The 14,367-nt window shown below is 50.6% G+C and overlaps 1 protein-coding gene across 4 annotated transcripts in view; it reads right to left on the reverse strand.

Annotated features, from left to right (window-relative positions):
* The window catches only part of FXYD6 (FXYD domain containing ion transport regulator 6), a 39,781-nt gene extending 26,798 nt beyond the window's left edge, over positions 1-12,983 (reverse strand). Inside the window, exon 1 of one of the 4 annotated variants that reach the window (XM_030918022.1) lies at positions 12,602-12,983. The gene's annotated coding sequence lies outside the window, so the exon portion shown is untranslated. The remainder of the gene's footprint in view (positions 1-12,601) is intronic. The other 3 variants (XM_030918025.1, XM_030918023.1, XM_030918024.1) reach the window with 3 other exon arrangements.
* Between the last annotated feature and the right edge of the window lie 1,384 nt (positions 12,984-14,367).

Below are 14,367 nucleotides of genomic sequence, written 5' to 3' on the forward strand. Positions count from 1 at the left end.
TAGTCCATGTTTGTAGATTTAAAGACCTAACATTTTAAAGAAATTAATACTATCCAAAATGATCTATAGATTTAAGGCAATCCCTATCAAAATCCCGATGACTTTTTTTTGTAGAAATAGAAAAATCTGTGCTAAAATCCACATGGAATCTCAAGGGACCCTGGATAGCCAAAAAAATCCTGAAAAAGAACAAAGTTGAAGGACTCAAGCTTCCTGATTTCAAATTTTACTACAAGGCTACAGTATCAAAACAGTGTGTGACATAAGAACAGACATATATACACCGATAGAGTAGGATACAGTCCAGACATAACCCTCACATGTGTGGTCAAAAGATTTTTGACTTGGGTGCCAAGACCATTCAATGGGGAAAAGGCAGTCTTTTCAACAAGTAAGTGCCAGGAAAACCAGATGCATACATGCAAAAGAATAAAGGTAGACCCTTACTCAACACCATACACAAAATTTAACCTAACTGGATCCATGACCTACGCGTAAAACCTAAAACTTAAAACTCTTCGAAAAAAACACAGCAAAAGCTTTATGATATTGGATCTGGCAATGGTTTCTTAAATATGACAACAAAGGCACAGCCAACAAAACAAAAAAATATACAAATTGGACTTTTTTTTTTTTTTTTTTTTGAGATGGAGTCTCACCTTGTTGCCCATACTGGAGTGCAATGGCTCAATCTCAGCTCACTGCAACCTTCACCTCCGGGGTTCAAGCAATTCTCCTGCCTCAGCTTCCCGAGTAGCTGGGATTACAGGCTTCCGCCACCACACCCAGCTAATTTTTGTATTTTCAGTAGAGACAGGGTTTTCTCTATGTGGGTCAGGCTGGTCTTGAACTCCTGACCTCGTGATCTGCCAGCCTCGGCCTCCCAAAGTGCTGGGATTACAGGCAAGAGCCACCACACCTGGCCGAAAAATTGGACTTTATAAAAAAGTAAAAATGTTGTGCATCAGAAGACACAATTGACAGAGTAAAAATACCACAGAGTGGAAGGAAATATTTTCAAATCATACATCTGATAAGGAATTAATAGAGACCTCCTAAAACGCAACAACAAAAAAAGCAAACAATCCAATTCAAAAATGAGCAAATAACTTGAACTAACACTTCTCCAAAGAAGGTACACAAATGGCCAATAAGCACATGAAACGATGCTTAACCTCAATAATAATTACGAAAATGCAAATCAAAACTACAATGAGATACCACCTCACATCCGTTAGGATAGCTACTATAAAAAAAAGAAAGAAAGAAAATGACAAGTGTTGGTGAGGATGTGGAGAAATTGGAACCGTTGTGCACTGTTGCTAGGAATGTAAGATGGCACAGCTATGGTGGAAAACAGTAGAGTGGTTCCTTAAAACATCAAAAATAGAATTCCCATATGATTCAGCAATTCCACCTCTGGATGTATACCCAAAAGAATTGGAAATAGAGCCTTGAAGAGATATTTGTAAACCCATGTTCACAACAGCATTATTCACAATAGCTAAAACACAGAAGCAACCCAGGTGTTCATCGGTGGATTCATGGATAAGCAAAACGTGGTATATACACATAGAGGAATATTCTTCAACCTTAAAAAGGAAGGAAATTCTGACACATGGATGAATCTTGTGCCCAGCAGCTGTGAGACGGACAGAGGCTGAGGAGGAACGTAAGAGTGCCTGTGGTGAGACTGAGCATCCTGGCCAGGCACGGTGGGTCACGCCTGTAATCCCAGCACTTTGGGAGGCTGAAGCAGGTGGATCACCTGAGGTCAAGAGTTCGAGACCAGTCTGGCCAACATGGTGAAACTCCATCTCTACTAAAATACTAAAAATTAGCCGGGCGTGGTGGTGTGTGCCTGTAGTTCCAGCTACCTGGGAGGCTGAGGCAAGAGAACCACTTGAACCCGGGTGGTGGAGGTTGCAGTGAGATCGTGCCATTGCACTCCAGCCTGGGCGACAGAACAAGACTCCATCTCAAAAAAAAACAAAAAACAAAAAAAAGAGTGCCTGTGGTGGGGCTGAGCATCTTTTCACATCCCTATTGGTTCCAGCTACAACATGGATGAACCTTGAGGACGTGATGCTAAGTGAAATAAGCCAGTCACAGGACAAGTACCGTATGATTCCACTTTTTTGAAGCACTAGAGTAATCAAAATCCGAGACAAAAAGGAGAATGGTGGTTGCCAGGGGCTCCCGGAAGGGGGAAATGGGGAGTGAGTGTTTAATGGGTATGGAGTTTCAGTTTCACAAGAGGAGGGGAGTTCTGGAGATGGATGGTGGTGATGGTTCCACAATATAGATATACTTGCCTCGCCGCTGAAATGTACACTTAAAAATAATAGTACATTTTATGTTATGTGCATTTTACCATACTAAAGAAAAACTGGGGGGAAAAATGGGTATAGGTGATGAGAAAAAAAAAAAGTTGAGCCTAACTCCTGACCAAGCTGGGCTTACTTGATGAGGGTGTTCTTACCCAGGCCAGGGAAGAATAACACAAAATACAGCTTTTCAAACTTTGGCATGCATTATCCCCTTTTTCTCCCTTTCACATTTTCTTGCCCAACTCTGTTCTGCTGACTATGACTGAGGTTGGGGTAAGGCTGGGACCCTGGGGCCTGTTAAGAGGAGAGGTCGTGGCAAGTCTGCTACCCATTGTTGGATCCCAGCTCTTCCCAGTGATGCCCCATCACTCCCAGCTGAGCTTCGGCATCAGCACACTCCTGTGTCCCTCTCAGCCTCTGTGTCCAACTCACAGCTGCTGGGTTCCCTGCTGCACCTTGCCTAGCACAATACCAGTGCATTTATGCTGAGCACTGGATGGAGTCCCAGACCAGTTGTAGGCTATCCTGTCCACTGGAGCTCAGCTCATGGTGGATGCCAACAGAACTACTAGCCGGCAGCCTTTCACCAGTGGGCTGTAAAACTGCAGATCACGTTTTTTTCTGGTATGGCTCAGAATTAGATGAGGGTGTAGAATCGAAATAAAGGCCACCCCTACTCAAAAATGTATCTGCCTCCACAACAATTCTTCCCTAGGAGAGATGTTTAAATGTCACGACATCACTACAAGAGAAATACTCCCAATCCTAACAGTCATTTATATCTTGGTCTGAGTTATTTAATCAGATTGCTTTCCACAGCAGAGAAATTTGCCTGCATTTAGGTGGAGAAACTGGGGGAGAAAGAGAGTATTTTTGGAACAAGGTGTAATTTTGGAAACAATGGCACCCTTATCCTTCCAGTAACCAAGTTAACAAATATTTATTGATGGCCTAATGTTTTCCAGGCACTTCACTCAACACTGAGAGCACTGCAGTGAGCAAGACAGACACAGTCCCTGCCTCCCTGCCCGACAGAGCTTACGGACTCACCAAGTTTCCAGGGGTTCCTCTCTCCTTCCCCATCTCCACACTGCATCTGTGGCAAAGTCCTAGCCATGCTTGCACTTGCAATATCTCTCTAATCGGAACTTCCTTTCCATCACTCCTCCGGGTAACTTACCTAATAGTGCAGTAGCTGGACCCATCTTTAACCTCCTCCTTCCCCTCTGTCCTAGACACTGATTACTGCAGGACTAACCTTTCTAAAGTGTATTCTGAATACCTCCCTCCCAAACTCGAAGGCATTCAGTGGTGCCTCTATGTCCTATTTAGTTTTTCAGAATCCAAACTTCTTTTTGGCATATGAAAACCTCTAAGTGTACCTCTCTTCTATCCCTCCAGTATCTTCTCATTATTTTCAGCTAAGATGGTCTACTTTCCATCTTCTGCCACGTGTGTCTCTAACTGCGTGCCTTTGTATATTCTGTTCCTTCTACTTAAATACCCTTCCCTTCCTTGTTTATTCCAGTTCTCGACCCTGGTTGTACCTTAGGATCACATGAAGAGCTTCAGAAAGAAAAAAAAAAAAAAAGAAAGAAAGAAAGAAAGAAAAGAAAAAAGATGCCTGGAAATCAACTCAACCACGCTCAGCTCTAAACCCGGGCGGTGTAGCCAAGGCATCGGTAATTTTGAGAATCTCCCCCACTCATTCTGATGTGCAGCCAAGGTTAATAAATGCTATCTTTGTCCAGCTGCCACTCCACGTAGACCCCTTTCTCCAGACTCCAAGAGCGCCTGTTGCCTGTTGTTGGCACTAAGTTGGCACACAGCATATTCTGTCTCATGCTCACTTCATTAAGATTCTCCTATCGGAAAAGTCTCTGTGCTGCCCCATGATCTGTCCTCACCCGGGATGGTGAGGGCGGCCAAAAGTGCTGGCTGATGGATTGGTATGGAGCGAAGAGAACACAGCTCCAATCACCAGGCCTTGAAACTGTGCTGCGTAGGGGGCATGAAAGGGATGGAAAACCCAGTCCCGTCAACGTCAACAGCAATGAATCATGCTGATTGTATCATCTTGGTGTGATCTGATGAAAACGGCACTTTCTCTCTGTGATCTTCCTCCCTAAAACCCATCACTCCAGTCTAATCATGAGGAGAACGTCGGACAAATCCCAAGAGGGCCGCATCCTACAATACACCTGACGGGTGACCCTCAGAACTGTCAAAGTCATCAAAAACAAGGGAAGCCTGAGAAACGGTCACAACCCAGAGGCACCTAAAGAGGCACGACTCAACGGAGTGTGGTATCCTGGATGGGATCCTAGAACAGGAAAAGGACATAAGGTACAAACGAACAACATTTTAATAAAGTGTCAATGGTAGTCAATATTATTGTACCAATATTGGTTCATCAATTGTAACAAATGTACCACCCTAATGTAAGATGGTAATAATAGCAGAAACTGCATGCCAGGGGAGAAAATTGGAACTCATACGATCTGCCCAAGTTTTCTGTAAATCTAACTGTTCTAAAAAGATAGTCTATTCTTAGAAAAATAATAAAAATTCAAAAATTCAGTTAAAAACAAAAGCAATCCTCAACCTCATCCCAGCACGAGGCGCCTGCTCGCTTTCCTGGCTTTGATGAATCTGTAACAGGAGTTGGGCTTCTCTGGTTCAGAGCCACAGAGCAAACAAACAACCATCAAGGGCTTTTTAAGCTGCCTTTTAAAACAAGTGCTTTGGGTCGACCAGAGGCCACAGATCCATCAGTGGAAAATGCACCCAGTTCCCTCAATTTGCATTTTAAATGCCCATCAAATAAACAATTAAGCATCAATTATTGTTAAATCACCTAACTTGAAGTGATTGCCTGTCCCCGCCCAGTCAGCAAGGTTCCAGAGAGGAGCCACGAGGAGACTAGACTCAGAGCCTGGCAAAGGAAAGGACAGAGCAGAGGGTGGTGAAATTCCAGCAGTCCAGGGCTCAAGGAGGCTGCAGACACTGCTGAATTCCCCAAGCTGCCAGGAAGGCAGCTGGACAGTCTAGGAGCAGGACAGCGCACCTCCGCCCAGCGCATCACTGTGGCTGACACCTCCCAGGGTGGCCTTTCCCTCTCCTGTCAGGCGCCTTCAGTAGCCCAATGGCTGGAATGCTGCCCCTCCATCCCTCTTTCTTGGAAGAGGGACACTCCCACCGCTAGGGCACCAAGGCCGAGTTGTCAGATTCCCTGGACTCAACCGGCCCAGACCCAACCCAGCCCAGCTGCACAGGGTGGAGGCAAAACTCTTTGTCATATAGCAGGGGACTTACTTTAACCTGGAGGCACCTTTATAGTTAACATGAAAACATGAAGTTCCTTCTAGGGAAGAGAAACTTGGACAGAGGAAGAAGGAGAGAGAGAGAGAGAAAATAACTGACAGTGAGAAGAAATAAGACCTCTTCCTTAGAAACAGAAACAGAATTCACAAATCACAAACCCAGGCCTGTTTTCTGGAAGTCTCCCTGGAAAGATCCCAAGCTGGACCACGAGCAGAGGCATGGTGGAGACAGAGACCTTAGCCTCTGGTCTTTCAGTGTGGACCTGGCTTTGTCCTCCAACTGCATGCGGGTCACGGTCATTCCAAAGACATCCCCTCATCCTTGGCCCTCTCTGCCCACATCAGATATTCTGAACTGGGGCAGTCCCATTCTCATGGCCCCAGCCTGGTCCCTGGGGCCCCAGTTCCCTTCCCAGGTCTTGCTGTCACCTCACCGTCACTGACAACCGTGACACTGTGGCATCCCAGCCATCACCCATGGACTTCTCACAACAGCCCTCAGAAGCAGGCACACAGAACAGTACTGCGAGGCCAACTCAGGCACAGGCCAATGCCGTGCCTTGTCCAGAGGGAGTCAGAGTGGGATTCAGGCCTCCTGCCTGCCAGCACAGGGGATGAGGCCCCTCTGGCTCCCCAGGAAATCTCGGTCTGGCTCCAGAGAGTCTGAATGGCGAGTGGTATTGCACAGAATCCACAGGCTGGGGCCCCAGCAGGGTGTGATGGCGTCAGGCCAGGATGGGATCACCTCCCCCACACACCTGCTGACAAAGGCCCATTCAAGACAGGACAGACAGCAGTCCCGGCAGCAGACACAGAAACCCAGAGCAGCTGCCAGGGCCAGGAACCCAGAAGCCAGGCCCACGCCACCCTGCCCACAGTCAGGCCACAGCACCAGGCTCTCTCTGCCTACCTCTTTAGAAGAACAGCTCTGGCCTGCGTGTTTCAGCCTACAGGGCACTTTGTACAATTTCATATTGTCTCCCTTTTAGGGGTAGAAGTGGCAAGAAGATGAACCCTGACCCACGGGCCTGGATACCCAGAAACGTGCTCTACTTTTAGAGGAGGGGGCCGTTGACCTGACTCTGTCTTTGGAGGAGAGGTCTGTTGACCTGACTCTGTCTCTGTTGCAAGAAACACATTCTCCCCTCCCTCCCCCCAGTGCATCCTCATCCCCAGAGAGCCAAGGCCCACATCCCTTCCCACGTAGGGCTGTCACCAGTGTATGTCCCCATCACACCACAGCTCCCTGGGAGCACAGGCACACCCTGGCCATCTCTGGATCCCCAGCACTGAGCACAGCAGCCACTCAATAAATGTTGATGTGTGAATGAATGGACTCTTCAGCATCATTATCCCTCTATGTCGAATCCATCCTAAGCTCAGAACAACCAAAGGATCTGTAGGGAATTTTTCAGGCATTTAAAACTTTCTCGGTATCCTCCATCCTCCATTGCCTCATTTCTAACCTCTGGGCCTCTGTCAAATCCCAACTATCAAAATGCTGTGATGAATCAGCCTCTCTCCTTTGACTTCAGCTTTTAAGCATCTCTCAGACCTCAGATGGGGTCAAATTCTTAGTTTCCAGACTCTAGCAAAGCAACTGGGAGGCTGAGATGACACATGGTAACAAAGGGATGTGCATCTTGGGAACGCATGGTGTGCACCGGGGCTTGGGAGACAGCCGGGAAGGGCAACCGGGTGTCCACACCTCCTGGTGGTGAGGACTCTTCCTCATGCGTGTCACAGCATACACGCTGCTCACTGGGCTTTCTCCATGTGTCTGACACTGTGCCAGGCACTATGGGGAGAACAGATCTGCCATTGAGAGGAGGTGCAGTGGAGTGCGGGGGGCGGGGGCAGGGCATGTCCATCCGCAGCTAAAATGCAGGTGCGTGCTCTCACGGAAGAACTAACAGGACATTCACGATATAGGAGGAATATGTTTATTGGGAATTTTAATGCCTGTTTATTGGGAATATGGAAGAGTTACCTGAAAGAATCAACACTTGGGAGGAGCCATGAAGGATGACATCACAATAATAATGCCATTCGAATAATCCTAGCAATGTGTCATTACTACCATTACTACAGCAGCTGATATCTCCTGAGTGTTTACTCTGTGCTAGGCAGCATGCTGAGCCCTGTGCACAACTCACCTCATACTGTCCTCACACTCATTTGACAGGTAAGGAAACTGAGGCTTAGGAAAGTGAAGAAATCTAGGAAGCACCAGAATCCAGGTTAGAATCCAAGTTTGTGTGTCTACAAAGACTGCCACCCTCTACTCGGCACATTCCAGCAAGGGCCTGAGCTCAGGCAGAGGGTGAGACAGTAGCAGGCTTCGGATGACCATCTGGAGAAGGTGCCTGCAGAGGTGGCTGCAGCCAGGTCACGCTGAGCCTGGAGTGCCCGCACCATGTACCTGTGCTTATTAATAGGCACAGTCGAGCCTGGGGAGGTTTTTGAGCAGAGGAGTGGCAAACCTGAACCTGAGCTGTAACATCAGCGGGTAAAATGGAGTGGGCTGAGAGGGTGGACATTCAGAGGCCATCACCACGGTCTGAGAGACTGCAGCTCTTTGGGCGAAGAGAGAGGGCGTGTGGGAACGTGCGAGCCCCTGCCTCTCTGTCGGGTGTGGGAGATTATGTATGTGTGAGGAAGGGAAAGTGTGTGTGAGCATAAGTGCACCCGTGATTGCATGGAGGGGCTCTTCTTATGGAGGAAGAAGGTCGCAGAGCCTCCTGGTAGGAGGTGGACGTGAGGTGGGCAGTGGGAGAGAAGAAGGAACAGGATAAGCCAGTTGATCTACCTGAGCAGGAAGGCTCCAGTGAAGGAGAAACCTCAGAAGCCCACAGGGCCTGCCTGACCTATGAGGGGAACACTTATTAAAAGGGTGAATGGAAGAGTTTGAAACCTTAGCCTCTGGTCTCTCAGTACGGGCCTGGCTTTGTCCTCCAGCTGCGTGGGGGGTCACTGTCATTCTAACTACATCCCTTCATCCTTGGCCCTCTCTGCCCACATCACATATTCTGAGCTGGAGCAGCCATATTCCCATGGCTCCAGCCTGGTCCGTGGGGCCCCAGCCCCTTCCCAGGCTGTGTGCTCCCTCCCACATCTTTGTAGCAAACACGTTCCTGTGCAGCCTCCAAACTGGCTTCATCCCTTCCCAGGTCAGGGCCTCTCCCTCCCCCGATTCTGGAGCAGAGATGATGTTGCCAAATTGATCCCATGCTTTTGTTTCGGCCAGAGATGTCCTGCCTCTCATCAGGGACAGTGTCAGAGCACTGTGTTCCCGACCGGCCCCTCTTGTTGCAACTCTCCAGCTGGCCAGGGGTTCTCCCTGGAGAAGATTTCTTGGACCACCAAAATGACAGCCCTGTCCTCTCCAGTTGTCCTCTCCAGAGAACAACTCTTTAAAGACCCCACCCAGTGTGCACCCTGGTAGAAAAGGCCAGGTAGACCACAGCGTCCAGGAGGAGCCAGCTCCCTTGGCCCTCAAGAAAAACATTTGGTTTCAGCTTCTTGGTCACCTTCTGCCACACTGGGTGAAAAGGAGGCTTTCTCCAGGGTAACCTGAGCCCAGCCCCTTCCTGTTCAGCTCAGCTGCAGCCCTGTATTGTGAAATGAGTACTATTTGGTACCTGGAGAGAAAATGGATCTGTTTCAAGACTGTATAATCCACACAAATTTAGAGGAAGACATGCCTTGGAAATCATGAATCTAAACCTCACTATTGACAGAGGCGGAAACAAAGGTCTAAAATCCGAAAGGCTTTCAGTTGCTAAAGAGCAGTCTAAGCCATTTCTGGATTTCACTAGAAGCCCAGTTTGCATCCAAAGGGGTATTTGTGCGATGAATGCATTTGCCTTTCAGTAGCGTGGAAGCTCAGGGGCAGAGCTGGGGCTAGAACCTGGCCTTTCCACTTCAGGCTCCCTGCCTCCTTGAAGCTGTGCCTTTCATGACTGGTTTGCTTCCTCCAGGGTGCTCAGAAGGTGATTTGTTCGAAGGTGAGTCTTGGGGGGCTGCCTGGCATAGTCTGCCATCCAGATGGCAGCTGACTAAGTCCAACAAGGTTGGCAGGAAGAGAGGAGGTGCTCTTATTTAGGGGAGATCTTGGTGGGCTGACTCCCCCAAGGCTGTCGGGGAATTTCCAGGGTCTAGGAAACTGCCCCTTCTCCCCGCTCTCCTTGCCACACCTTCCAGCTTCGCCTTCCAAGAAAACATAGTGAAGCAGGCTCCCCAGTTGTCCCCGCCCACTAGGGGACCCTCACTTTGGAAGGGCGTCCCAGTCACCAGCTGACCAAAGGCTCTTCCTCCAAAGGGCTCCATCGACCCACCATCTCTGATGGTGACTGAGAAAAGAAAGCAAGGGATGCAGGATAGGCAGTGTGAAGACCAAAATTCTGGCTGAGGAGTTAGAAGGCCTCAGCTGCTACTGGCCATGTGACTGCTGAGCCTCAGTTTCCCCCACTGTGTTCTGACTGGATGCTCCCTCAAGGCCTCTTCCGGCTCTGAGAAACCTAGGATTCCAACGTCAGGGACTGTGTCTCCCTCCTCACCTTCATGTCCCCTGCAATTAATACATAGTAGACACTTAAAACAGTTCATTGAATGATTGAATGAAATGGGTCGTAAGGTCAGTCTGAAGATCCAGTGGAAGCCAGGAAGGAAATTCTTCCCCCAGGAGCCTACCTTGCAACAACTGTAGAAGCCACACATCTTGGGAGAACCCTGGCAAGCCTAGAGCCCTTTGCACACCCGCTTCCTCTCCTAGATGCACAGATTTGGTTGGAGGAGCCAAGCAGGAAGCAGGAAAACGTGCCAGGAAGAGAGGGTGGCCTGAACCCCAGGCAACGGTGAGTAGCCCTAACTTTCACTTTATTGACTCCTGTGGCCCCTCTCCTTCCCTCTTTCTGGTTTCCCTCCCCTTCCTACCTCCCTGGTCTGGCCTCCTCAGCTTCCCTGGAACAGTAACTACTTTTCCTTCTCTCCTTTGTGGGGGCTCAGAGCGTCCGATGGTCCCAGCGCTGGCCTGATCCTCTGCTGGTGAGGATGACTCCCAGAGCCTCAGGCTTTCTCTGGGTCAGGGAAGAGAGCAGCGGCAGTGAAGAGATTGAAATTCTGGTTGGTGCCCAGCCTGGCTCTCGTTAACACCTGGAGCTCCAGACTAGGGCTTTGAGGAGGAGGGAAAAGGGCTGCACCCAATCTTTATCCAACCTTCCCTTCCAGGTTTAGGGAAGGGGCTCCTCTTTTGAGGGAATCTGGCAGTGCCTTTTCCTCCATCTTGTTCTGCAGGGTTCCTAGGGAGATGTTAGGGTTTTCCTTCTGGGCTTCCTGAGACTCCACATTTTCCCCTCTACACCCCTAGGGAGGTGGCTGGATAAGGAAGGAAACTGCCCTCTCTCTCCCCTGCTGCAGCCCAGCCTGAGACTTATGTAGACGTACTGTGTGTGTGCATGTGTGTGCATGTGTGCATGCACAGTGCAAGTGTCGGGTGTCAGTGTAGCATTGTAGGTGGTGTGTGGTGGTGCGGTATATATGTGGTGTGTTTCGTGTGTATGTGTGTATAGGTATAATGTATGTGTATGTGTGGTGTGAGTGTGAGAGTGTGTTGATTGCGTAGTGTGGTATATGTCTGTATGTGTTTGTGGTGTTGGTGATGTGCAGTGTGTGTGAAGTGGGTGGTGTGAGTAAGGGGCCACTGCAACTGGGTGTAGGAGCCAGATATCTAGGTCTCCTAGCCAGGGATAACCAGTATCTAGGCAACCATATTGGGGGGAGGGGAGGAGATATGGAGGTGAGGAATGGGCAGGAGAAAGAGGGAGGCTGAGAAATGGAGGAGTTTCCATAGCAACCACCAGGCAAGTCACGTGCAAAAGGCTAAGTTGCGGACATAGACATACACATCCGTAATATGAGGGTGGCTGGATCCCCAGTGGGGGCTCCTTTCAGAGAGGGCCTAAGATGCCCACTGATCCATATTCAAAGCTGGAAATCCTAGCCCAGTCAGAGAGCACGAAGCCACCGAGACAAAGGTAGTGGAGGCAGAGGGCACACTGGTGGGGAGAAGCCTCCAGTAGCCACGGTCCCGTGAGCGTGCAGGCTTGCAGCAGGTGACGAGGCAGGCCCATGTTTCCAGCGAGGCTGCTCCCAGCTCCCACCCTTGGGTGCCTCCTCTACCAGCCACCACTTGTAAGAGCCAGAAGCCAGCGCTGGGAGCCCCAGGCTGCACACCCAACTCTCCACGGAAGCCCGGGAGACACAATAGCGGAGGCTTTGCCAGGGCCAGCCCTGCTGGGGAAAGGGGGCAGTGGGGGACCCCAGGGCCCCCCGGAGAGGAAACAGGATTGGATGCATAGACAAGAAGGAGGGGGAAAAAACGATGCACTCTCATGAATCCTCGAGCTCTAGAATCCTTCTTTCCCTGCGCCCTCATCCAGTGCCCACTGCCCAGCCCCACCTTCCCCAAGCACCAAACCAGCAAGTTCCATTTTGTGTCGCTCATGTGTCCACACTCCCACCCAGCCACACGCTCTCGTCCGTAATTCCCCAAGCTCCCCCAAGTGTCCACAGCTTCCAAGTAACAAAGGGAAAACTCCTCATGGATAAAAGGGTGGGCGCAGCCCTTTCCCCTTCTCCTGAAAACCCTGACCCCAAGCTCAAGGCAGCATCGAGAGCAGTTCCCAGCCACCAGCGTCACCCCCAGCGCCACAGCCTGCCTCTCCTAGAGGCTGCTCTCTCTTCCGACGCCGATCTCCTTGTTTACATCCCCAGCCCGGTTTCCCGCTGCCCAGGCGGGGACCGCGGCGCTGCTGACCGAGGAGGTCCGCACACACCCACTGAACAAACGAAACCTTGCGCTCCCGGCGCTCCAGAGATCGGTCCCCAAGGAGCCTCGCTCCTCCTCGGAAAAAGGAGCCAACTTTGCCCACCTCCCCAGCCGCCTACCTGCACAGCCGGTCCCCTCCGAGACTCCCAGGAGGACCCGCCGAGTCCCGAGGAACCTGGGAGTGGCGGGGCTGGGGGCAGGGCGGTGGGTGAGGCTTGAGCTGCTTTCCCGCCTCCCCTCCTCCTAGGAGTCGGGCGGGCTGGGAGGCGCGTCCTGCAGGGGCGGGTGCGGGGGGCTCGCTCGGGGCGGGACGCGGGGACAGCCCACTCCGTGCCGCCGTCCTCAGGCTTCTGGGTAGCGGCCGCGCGCAAACCCCTTCTCCTCCTCTCCCTGCCCGTCCTCCCGCTCCGTGCTTGCGCGCGTCCTCTGCTCCCCTCTCCTCTCGAGGGGCGGAGAGATTTTTCCAAAGGGCAGTCAAGCTCGGAGAAGCAACAGGAGACTGCCGCCGAGGGGGCGTGCAAGCGCCGGAGCAGATTTGCCATCAGCTGTTGCTTTTCGGTTTCCCTCTGGTTAGGGTGGGAAGGGAGCAAAACAGACACAATGACAGACCTGGTGTCTCTCTGCAATAGTAAACTCCGAGGAACAGAAAAATAGGAGAAAATAACCCAGCACCAGACACGGCAGCCCACGTTAATTGGGAACCTTGGTAATTAAGGGGAGTGTGCACCAAAAGCATGAATGGCTGTGTCGTGGGCGCAGGAGCCAGCTCCAGTTGTAGTTGTCATTTTCAGCTAGAGTCAGGTGGGGAGCTGGGGTGATGGCCCTCACTTGAACCATAGATCTGCTGCCATGAACCCCCTTTTCAAGCCCCATCCAAATCTGGCCCTGCCAGGAGCAGTACCACCCCATCCTCAGCCCAGTCCCCAAGAGTCAAAATTCACAATGACGAACTTTGAATGGGAAGATGTAAATCCTGGCTCGGCAACCCTGCCTGTGACGCGGCTTGGAGCACATCTCTGCACTCAGCTCCTGAGTCTATTTCCTCACGTGGGAACGTGGTGATTAGAAGACTGACCCCACGGGAGGCTTAGCTCATAGCCAGTGCTCAAGAAATTGGCTCTTACTATTAGGGGCAGAGCTTGTAGGAAGGGACAGTGGCCAGGCACTGGTGGAAACCAAAGAAACCCAAGTGTCAGTAGCCAGGAGCCATGCTGAGATGGAGGCTGTCCAGCCTCAGTCAAGGCGTGTGTATGGCCGGGCTGTGAGAAAGGCTGGGATTGTCCAAACCTAGGTAGGGCCACGGAGAACTTCCTTACAAACCCCAAGCCAGGGGTGATGGGTATTGCTAGGAAGAAACCCAGCCCTGCCTTTGCTGCCCCCAGTTCTAGGTCTGTTTCCTCATTTGTGAAATTAGGGAGACGGAATAGATGATCCTGAAGTCTCTTCCAGCTCTGCCCTGGATGATTGAACTATTTTAATAAATAGTCAGGTCTCAAAACCCCAAGGCAGGAAATATACATGAACTCAAGAAGGCTTTGGAACCAGTAGAGGAACCATAAATAGCTAATGAGAAAGAGTACCCAAAGAGCATCTCCTCAGGGAGACTCCTGGGGGACAGTTCTGACCCCTTAATCATGGGACTGGGCTGAATGGATGCCACTCTGGCCCAGTCCTGAAGTCTCTGGGGTTCCTGTGAATGCTAAAGCTCCTTCTCCAAAGCCAGACTCAAATCTTGCCCATTTGCATGCCTAACCCTTCCGTTCCTGTCTTTTCCTCTATAAACTGAGGACAGCATTACAATTGTCCTTTTCCCTTTTCATGTGTTCTAGGTGGCAGATTTAAAACCACACCCCAGCTGGGCGCAGTGGCTCATGCCTGTAATCCC

This window comes from Rhinopithecus roxellana, chromosome 15, assembly GCF_007565055.1.
Source record: "Rhinopithecus roxellana isolate Shanxi Qingling chromosome 15, ASM756505v1, whole genome shotgun sequence".
Lineage (NCBI taxonomy): Eukaryota > Metazoa > Chordata > Mammalia > Primates > Cercopithecidae > Rhinopithecus > Rhinopithecus roxellana.